General features: G+C 34.5%; 1 protein-coding gene across 2 annotated transcripts in view; it reads left to right on the top strand.

The window, feature by feature from the left end:
• LSAMP (limbic system associated membrane protein) overlaps window positions 1-10,786 on the top strand; it is an 801,725-nt gene that overhangs the window by 180,230 nt on the left and 610,709 nt on the right. The gene's annotated exons all lie outside the window — the stretch shown is intronic.

The raw sequence follows: 10,786 nt of genomic DNA, 5'->3' as shown, positions 1-10,786 counted from the left end.
AGCCCATTTGATAGAATGTCCAATTAATTACTAGCAGCATTAACTAACCAGTGCAGAACTGGCTATAAATTATAGGATTTGGGTAGAATTAATCCTGGGTTCTATGAGAACAGAGGCCACTAGGAAGTGCGTCAGTGAAGTTAATATGTCATGGTATATTCAAAAAGCATTCAGAGTAAAATTCAAAGATCATTAGTTGAGGGAACTCTGGGGAAACAAGTCTCTAGAAGTATTTTCCATTTTAAATGAGATTTTTTTTTGTATTATGTAACAGATTTCCAAAATTCAATATTGATAATATATGTTCAGTAGTCAGCAGTATACTTGTAACTATGTTATTGAAAACAATTGTGTTTTTCCAATAATTACAAGCAATAAAACAAAATAACAAAGCATTTTTCCCTTTAGGCAGAAACTTAATTCTTAAAATTTAAAAAAGTGTGAAAAATTTACACCACCTGCCAAGAGATTTGAGACAACTACAAGCAAAATTTATACAGTATATTCATTCTCCTCATAGAAATAGGCTAAATTACTCTCAGGCTTCTTATAACTTAAAGTATTTGATGCTCTTTGTTCTGTTACCACTTAGAGAAAGCAAAGCTAAAGAAGAGATTGTGTTGTAAATATAACTGTCACTTTTTTTTGTCACTTGCTTCTAAATTTCAGAATGTGACAAACTTGGCCAAGCATGGTGGTACTTCTCCTTAGAAGCAATTCTTAGCAATTCTGGTGACACTGGCAAATATTACAAAAATAATCTTCAAATAAACTGAAAGTTTGAGTTTTGGAGGGGTGAAGGTGGGGAGATGGGCTTTGGATGTCAGCATATTATACTTTGGCCTGGAGAATTTTTCCTGTAATGAAAGACAGACAATTTAGCGATGCATAGAAGTTGCTGCTAGGGGAAGAAGCAAAGTAGAGACCTGAGAGCAGTTCACCTGGAGTTTGGCGCCTAAGAAAAGAAGTGAACCATCTGGTGGCTTCCTAGTCTAACAAATAATCATAGCTAACTAGGTGCTCAATTGTTTACACCTGCTGAAGGAATTTAAGTGTTGGCAGTACTCTTCAGGTTTTAACACCTTGGGACAACTCTCCAGATGCTCCATCCTAGGCATAGTTCTGTTATTCATGAGATACACTATTTCTGAAAGATCCAATTGGAACTGAAGCCTTTAAGTGAAAGGAAGATCAGACTGCTTCTCTAGTGCTGGTCTGAGTTCCCAGGTCCCTTTATTCTGGTAGACAAATCATGTTTTTTGAGAGCAGAATTTCATATGATCTGTCAGTTCATTGAAGGATAATAGTGATGTCTGCGGTGGCTGGGGAAGAGAGATTCTCATTCTCACTCTTGCTATTTGAACCTTTGCACTGAACACTCACTCCTATGTTCCTATCATACATGATTGAATACATTTTTAAAGTCCCAGAAAATGGTAGAAACAATCATTCCTGTGAATTCTGTCCAAGGGTTTGTTTTAGTGTCACCCAGACCAAAACTGAATCTTAGTTAAAATTCTCCTACCACAAAAGAAAGTAGGCTACCTGACAATCCTGGAGATTAAAACCTTTCATTTAGCATCCCATGGTACCAGAGGCTGAAGGAGGCTCTCCTAGCCATTATTCAACTGTCACTTAGAAGGACCCAACAATTTCCCTCATAATTTGGGGCATTTATTTTGCTATGCCATAAGCCTAAAAGCTAAGCCACCAAGGAGCAATCTCACAGAAAGGGATCCCATAGTGCTATGAAAAGAGGGCTAGATGTACAGCTACAGGATCTGAATTCAAATTCTGCTTTTAACACTTTCTGCTTCCATGACTTTGGACAAGTCACAGTCCTCTGCTTGAGAAATATTCATATGCATATATACATGCATGCATATTTACATAACTATTTACATAGACAATGCCAATAGCCTCAGATGTTTGGGATATTAAATGGAAAGAAGGGTTATACTAAATGACTTTCCCAGGAAAGTCCCATATATTCTAAAATATTCATAGTTACTTTTTTTGTAGCAGCAAAGAATTGGAAATTGAGGGGATGCTCATCAATTGAGGAATGGGTGAACAAGTTTTGGTACATAAATATTAGGGGATACTGTAAGAAACCAAGAATGGTTGGACTCTAGAGAAGCATGGAATGAATTACAGTATCTGATGCTGAGTGAAGGGAGCAGAACCAAAAGAACAATTTTCACATTAAAAACAACATTGTGAGATGATCATCCTTAATGGAAGCAGCTTCTCTCAGCAGTTCAGAGATCTAGGACCACTGTATTAGACCAGCTATGGACACTCTTATCCCCATCCAGAGGAAGAAAAACAGAACAAAACAAAACCAAAAACCCAACCCTTCAGAATCTGATGAATACTTTATAAAAATTATCATATATATATATATATATATATGCATTATATATATATATATATATATATTTCCCTTAATCCTAATTCCTCATAGCTAACCAAGTGCTAATCAATAGATTATCAAAAAATGTATGCAAAAATCAAAACAAAATAGTGTGTATAATGTTAACCTGACTGTTCCCCACTGAGGGGAGGGGACTGGGAAGGGAGGGTGCAAAGAAATTTTGTAGTTTAAAAATTTACATAGGCATATGGATAAATGTTGAAAAACTTTCTTAACATGTATTTGGAAAAATAAAATATCAATTAAAAAAAAGATCTTTCCAAAGTTCTAAATTCTATGATTCATATTAGCATGTGGTGCTGGTATTTGTTGTTAGATATCTGCTTGACTGCAAAGAATCTGTCCTTCATTCAGGGGTGCCCTTTGTTCATGTTTTGTTGCTGTTTCATTTCTGTTGCATCTAACTCTTTGAGACCTCATTTGGGATTTTCTTAACAAAGATACTGGAGTGATTTGTCATTACTTTCTCCAGGAACCTGAGCCAAACACAGTTAAGTGAATCTTCCTAACTGCAGATCCAGGACCTTATCCACTACACTACCCTGCATTAATAATTTCAATCCCTATTAACTTGGATAAGTTTAAATCAGCAACCTAAAGGAGAAAAAAGCATAAACTGACCTACTAATTTCCAGAAGCTTCTGCTATTCTGCTTTTACTCTTTTATAAAGTATACTTGCTTATTTTCCCCAAGTGAACTCAAATCTGTTTGGTTGCTTTGTGGATAAGCGTGATATCACAAATTGGGGATAATAACTTCAGGTGGAGAATAAGCAGTTGGAATCAGTTAATAGTTTCATTTAAATAGCCTTCATAATAAAGAGCAGGAAGAGGAAACCTAGACAATATACAATCCAGAAGCGGAATTATTTTCAAATAGAATAATTCTCAGAATTTTACATGGTGACAATAGCTCTTAAATCACATGAAAGGAGGAGGGGGGAGCTTATTTAGGATTTTTTCTATGTTTGACTCCTCTGCTCCTCAGAACCAATATGGTTCTGATAATCTATACATAGAGGGTTTGTCCTGCTGGGCTGAAATTGCAAATAAGGAAAATGTTCAATACCCTCAAGGACTTTACCTTTGAGCTTACTTTCTTGAATACACTTCTCACTTTTATTGAAGGATTATTTCTCTCTGTGCTTTTGCTTAATGGGACATATCATCAGCATGATAATCTGGATTGATAAAATATTATTCGTGACATGATGGCAACAGTCAAATCAAGTGGAATTTCTGTTCTCCCTCTCCCCAGATGTCTGAGTGTATGTTTTATGACCCATACTATCTGAACTTCAGTTAGGACCATAGAGGATGTGCAGTGGAAAAAACAGAATTAAAAGTCTTAGAGTCTGACTTTGACTCAGTAATTGTCCCTCTTTGTGTTTCATTCATCTCTTTATAAAATGAGATGATTGTATGAGGTGACTCCAAGTTTCCTCCTAACTAAATTGTAAAGCTAGTGAAAACTTTTCAAGTTAAACATAGGACCTCATACATGATGAAAACTTGAGTTTAGCTTATGTCTACTAAATGAACTTTAAAAATAAACATAGTAGTTTTGCATTGACATCCATAATTGAACCAGTTGACTGCATCTGAGATTTTTGTTCCAACAAAGACCCAACCAGAAAGGAAGCCGTTTTTCTGAATAAATCCAGAAGGGTAAGAGGGTAGAGTTATAAGGAATTAGATTTTATCTCAATATTTGAAAGTAAATTTTTTTCTTAAATATTAGAGCTGTTAGAATGAATAGCAAGTCTCTCATCTTTGGAAGTATTCAAACAGAAGTTAGGAGACCATTTCCTGTGCATGTTGTTTAGAAGATTCATTCATGAGAAATATTAGTATTCCATCAGGTCCCTTCCAATGTCGAGATAACAGAACCATTTCAAGTATTCAAAAGGCATATTTGACCTCTTAGTATCTGTACTTTCTGGGGTAATCTGGTTTGAAAAAGAACTTAATAACTATGGTCTAGGAAGCTTTCCTTAAGAGACTGAAAAGAAAAATTTCTTAGTTATAGGATGAAAACCTTGGCTGAGAAGATGAAAGAAATTCAACTATTGGCTGAGAATTATGGTTTAGAATAGATTTTTCCGCTGTGATGACAGAGAACTAGCTGTGATGGCGAGCACTGACTGGTTTGCCTTGGCACTCCATACATTAATTTCAGATAGGGAGTTTCTGCCAAAAACAAAAAAGCAACATATCATAGGTTTAGAGCTGGAAGGGACCTTAGAGATAATCTTGTCTAACTGCTTCATTTTATAGTTGAGGTCCAGAGAAAGGGAAATAACTTCTCCAACAATGGCTGTTTATGATTGAGAAAAGACCATAAAATTTGACAATTAAGAGATCAACAGGGGACAACTAGGTGATACAATCGATGGAGCACTGGCCCTGGAGTCAGGAGATCATCAGTAATGATGGAAAGAACAGTTTCGATTGAGTGATGAGTTCAGAAACTTGAGGGGATTGTGGAGTAAGAATTAAAGGAAATGAATATAGACAATTTTTTAAAAATTTTACTGGGAAAGGGATAATAGAAAGGATAATAATAATAAGGAAGTGTGTGGTTCGAACTAGTTGACTGCATCTGAGATTTTTGTTCCAACAAAGACCCAACCAGACATTGTTATTGTTCTTGTTTTTGTTTTAATGATGGCAAAAATTGGGTATGCTTGAAGGCAGTAGGAAAGAAACTAATGATGGGAAGAGGTTGAAGATATGAGAGCAAGTAAAAATGATTGAGGATGCAATCTGCTAGAGAAGACAAGTAGATATTTAAAAAATCAGGTTGAACTGGCATAAAGTGAAAACCGCAGTTGAGTTCTTCTGTCTCTATAGTTGTGTACTATTTCAATGGCCCTCCACTTAGTAATGCTGATTGTTATTATAGCTGTTGGCAAATCATTAATGTTTTGATTCCTTATTTATGTTGCACAAAATTATGTTCAGAGCGATTTAATGACATCCCCTATGTTACACAGGTAGTAAGTATCCTCAATCTCTACAATTTCTCCCTAAGTTCTACCTTCAAATTAATTTAGATACATTTTTCTTGAAATTCAATTTGATAGCACCTTTTGTGTGATTGTGTGTGTGTGCATGTGTCTGTGTGTGTGTGTGTGTGTGTGTTTGTGGTGTGTTTATGTGTCCCCCAAGAGACTAATTATCACCTTTTGTACATATACTACTATATTTTACTTTCCCTATGGTTATTACTTTCTGGTATTGAGATGCTGAGGACATGAGGTTGTCTAATCAATTTTAAGATCCAAGAGGAGGAACTATCTTTTGCTTCTTTTTGTATCCCCAGTATTGGCAAATTACTAAATTCTCAGCCTTTAATCTCAAAATTTAGAAAATAATATGACTCCTTTATAATCAATAAATCATGGACCTATCAATCATGACTTTTTTCCCAAGAACATTGCATCAAAGAATACCAGTCTATGAATGAACTTCACAGATAAAGTCCAAGCCCCACATTTAATCATGGGAAAAATGAGATTCAGCAAGATGAAGTCACCTAACTAGTGTCACATAACTAGTGTATGACTATTTGTCCTAGGATACCTACTTTCATTATATTAGACAAAGAAGAAGTAGCTTGGAGATAATTTGATGAGTCCAGACTTTTTATTTTATCTTTCAGTCTAAAATTCTTTTAGGAGTTCTTAACCTCTTTTAGGTCATGTTGAAATCTGTAGACCTTTCATTAGAATAAAAGATATGTGTATATACATATATTAACATATATACATATACACATGTTATACATATATATTAATAATTTGGAAATACATTTATCAAAATACATTTTTAAAAGTTCATAGACCTCAAGTTAATAATGCTTGCAATAGAATTTCCTTCCATTCAAATTAAAAAAAACCCTGACAAACACACACACATACACACACATTCAAATACACATACCACCTCCCCCATCTTTATGGAATTATTTGTATTTATAGCATGTTTTAGGATCATGACTTCCATATGATTAACATTCAAGTTAGGAAGTAACTTTTATTTATCTCAAATTTACTTCTTTCATACATCAAGAGTTGATGCCTAGTTATACTGCTAACTAACACTAGCTAGTCTACAATTCTAGCTTATTCAAATTTTTTAGGATTTTATAGCTCCTATAAAAAGACTATGGAAAAAAAGAATATTTTGCTGGAGAAACATATTATTTATTCTTCTGTACAAAGAACTTTTTTATATATCTAAACTTTTAAGCCATCTTTATAGAAAAAAAGATGAAGATTTTATCTTTATATAGATAAAATAATATCATTCTTTGTCTTTTCCCCCAGTTCAGTGAGGTGTTTCCTCTTCCTGAAGATTTTATTTTTAGACCATCTATTTAGATCATATGTTTACCCTCTCATATACATATTTCATAACCTGTTTCTCAGGATATATGTATATAGTGGTTATATATGCATAAATGTGTTTGTGTATATTACATGGACCCATACAAATTTACAAAATCTAGAAATTGAAACAATCTCTAAGACTTCTTCCAGCTTCAAAACTTGTAATCCTACAAAATTTTATGTATTGATCAGGCATAATTTTTTCTTCTTTCAATAAACTTTGCTTAATTGTTTAGTGATTCCACCATTTTGTCTTTTATGGAAAGATAACTTACTGGCCCATGGTTCTCATAGGTCGCTTAGGTCCCTTTCTTGATGCTTATTCTGCAAAAGAGCATTTTTTCCATGAAGAACTTTCCTTTTTGTTAACAGTTGCACTCTAGTACCTTTGAAAGCTTTAAAAAATCTTAGATCCTGGGGGCAGCTATGTGGCCCAGTGGATAGAGCACTGGTCTTGGAGTCAGGAGTATCTGAATTCAAATCCAGCCTCAGACTCTTAATCACCTAGCTGCATGGCCTTGGGCAAGCCACTTAACCCCATTGCCTTGCAAAAACTAAAAAAAACAAACAAACAAAAAACTTAGATCCTTGTGATTTATAAGTATTCTATATGAAGCCTATTGATTCAATGTCAGAACTACAAACACATGGCTATTTGAATTGGTTTATTTATTTTTGGTATGTTTGATAATTATTACATTATGGGTTAGGATTGCATCAGTAGAACTGGAAGGGACTTCAGAGATCATGTACTCTAACCTGTTAATCTGACAGATGAGTAAACTGAGGCCCAGGAGAGGTTCATAGAATACAGTTATTAGCAGAAATACAGAATACTGAATATGAAATTGATTTTTGCTATGTTCTAGCACACTCACCTTATTTTGTAGATGAGGAAAATAAAGTCAGAGAGGTTGTGACATGCCCAAGGACACACAGATACTAAGAGTAGAATGAGGCTTTGAATCATGGTCTTCTATGCTCTCCAAACTCAGTATTCTTTCTAGAACATAAATAACCTTGGTGATGTTTTGCTTTTTCTTTTGTAGGGCCAGCACAAATTTGCCTTTTGAATGAAAATTATTATAATGTGAAGACGTGCTTCATGTACATTTATGTTATATCACTTAGTGATGAAGGAAATGAAAATCCTTCTGTAATTAAATTTACATGATAACCAATTTTTTAAAGTAAATAAACAAATAAAGCTAACCAGGGATTCTTGGGGCATTTCTCTTGAATTAAATGTTTTTTAGATAAATTTTAAATTTTTCAATGTTTGTTTTTGGCACTGTCTGAATTGTCTGAATATGTTACTTTGTGGTCCTCTTTATTTGTGTGTGTGTGTGTGTGTGTGTGTGTGTGTGTGTGTGTGTGTGTCCTAGGCCCTAGATCCTCTTCTGCTCTCCCTCTATAATATTTAATGTTTTTTTTAAGGAACTCCCAAGGACTTAATTATCATCTTAATGCTGATGATTTACCTAATCTACTTATCCTATCCTCATCTCTCTTCTGACCTCTAGTCTCAACATTTCCAAATGCTTTTCAGACAGATTTTGAATTCAAATCTTGAACTGGATTTCCAATACACATTTAAACTGAACACATTCAAAGCAGAATTCATTATCTTTCTTCCAACCCCTCCCCTCCTTCCCAAACTTCAAATTACCCTTGAGGACATCACCACCCTACCAGTCCTCCCACCTCACAAACTGGGTACTGTCCTAGATGCCTCATTATCTCTCATTCTCAATATCCAAAGTGCTGCCAAGACTTGTTGTTTTCACCTTTGCAATATTTCTAAAATATACTTCTTTCTCTCCTGTGCCTCTTCCACACTTCTGGTATAGGCCCTTATCACTTTACAGCTGGATTATTACAACAGTCTCTGGTGGGACTGCCTCCTTCATATCAGTCCCCACTCCAATCCTATATATTCAATCTATTCAGTCTCCAAAGAGATTTTACTATAAACAGGTCAAACAATGTCAAGTCATGTTTCCCTTCCCCTCCACCCATAAACCTTATTGGCTTCCTAACATATCCAGGATCAAATAAAAAAAATCTCTTCTTGGCATTGGTATTATTTTTTTTAACTTTGGTATTCAAAGTCATTCATAAGATAGCTCCTTCTTACCTTTCCAGTGTTTTTATACCTTAATCTCTCTGTCATGTATTCTTCAGTGACAGTGATCTCCTTGCTATTTCACTAACAATAATCTCCATCTTTCAGAATTTTCTCTGACTGCCCCTCCATGACTGGTGTGCTCTCCCTATTCACCTTTCCTACTTACTTCCCTGGATTCTGTCAAGTTACAACTAAAATCTAATCTTCAATAGGAAGCCTTTCCCACTCTTTATTAATTCTTATGTTTTCTCTCTGTTATTTCCTATTCATCACATATGTATGTGTGTATATGTATATATATATATATGTATATATAATATGTGTATATCTTTGTGTATTTTATGTTTACTTGTCTTTCCCATTAAACCTTGAGCAAATTTTAGGGCAGAGGCTTTCTTTTGCCTCTTTTTGTATCCCCAGCACTTAGTGCAGTGCTTAGAGCATTGGAGACACAAAATATATAATAAAGTTGATATAACTGAACACATGTAGTCTTCACAAAGGTATGAACAATTATGTAGATACAGGAAGGAATAACAGAAAACAACACTGATTTTTCAGCACTTGAGGGTGCCCCAAATCCCTAAAAGATTGAAATGTGTGGTTTTTTTTTGTAGGTATTAACTGATATTTTCCATGTATCAAATAGTCCATGTAGGGCTGTGTAGATACCCTGATGTGGAAACTAATTCAACACTTTCTTTCATAGCTTCTATTTTTGCTAGTTTCAGACAAAAGCCTGCTACTTGGCTGGATCAATTCTATTCATGCCTTTTCTTGAACATCATTTCTAGGAAACTGAAGATCAACAGTCCTCATCAGGATAAAACATCTCACGCCCAATAATGTATTATACTATGTGAACATCTTTCTTGGGTGGGCTGAAGTTTTGTATCATGTTTTTAATCATAGAAAACCAACGTGAAAAGTAAAAGAAATAGTATAATAGCTTCATGTTTCAGTCAGATAGTAGTTAATAGATGACAAAGCACCATCTTGATAAATACAGTATAACTTTTATTTTTATGAGGCTCAACAGCCTCTGTCATTTTGTTGTTCTAAAATATATTTATATTGGGCTTTGTTGCCTAAGTCCAAGTAATAGGAACAGCAAGATCCAAAAGCTGGAAATATAAACAACACAATGCAATGACACATTATATTTTAAGTCATATTTCATTATGAACTACATCTCCTCTGAACTTTAGCAGATAAGCTATATACAAAAACTGAGAAATAATATCAAAAGGAGAAGAAATAGAAAAAAAGTAATTTTTGAAAAGATTTTTAATGTGAGGGAATTAGAGACAGAAAAGCTCATCTAGGCTGCTTAATGCTTAGAAAGCTTAGTGATGAACCAGAGGAAAGGATAGTAGTAAATGAAGGGAATAAATCAAGAAGGAGGGATGAGTTAGTGCTGGATTGTTCAAAAGGCATAGTAGATAAGGGCTTTGGGAAAAACCAAGGTCAAAGGAAGCAATCAGGTTACTTCAGTTTCTCCTTGATGTTTAGTCATGAAGACATTTTGTTTTTGTATTTTAAGGAATAACTGAGATAGAACCCTAGAACCAGAAATAGATTTTTTTTGTACCTCTATCCCTGATCTTGGCCCTATTTCATAGGATCATAGACTTAGAGCTAAAAAATCTTTAAAGCTGTTGATTCCAAACCTTCTCATTTTATAGATGAGGAGACTGAGGCAAATAAATGAAATTACTAGTGACTAAGCCTGTTACTTAATTAGTTCCCACAATTAGTAAGTATCTGAGTAAAACTTAAATCTAGACTTTCGTGTCTCCAAATTCAGTGCCCTCACCACTATTTCAT

Source organism: Macrotis lagotis, chromosome 1 (assembly GCF_037893015.1).
Source record: "Macrotis lagotis isolate mMagLag1 chromosome 1, bilby.v1.9.chrom.fasta, whole genome shotgun sequence".
NCBI classification, from domain to species: Eukaryota; Metazoa; Chordata; class Mammalia; order Peramelemorphia; family Peramelidae; genus Macrotis; species Macrotis lagotis.
Note: the sequence above shows the minus strand (reverse complement) of the source record. Positions and strands in the feature narration are given on the sequence as shown.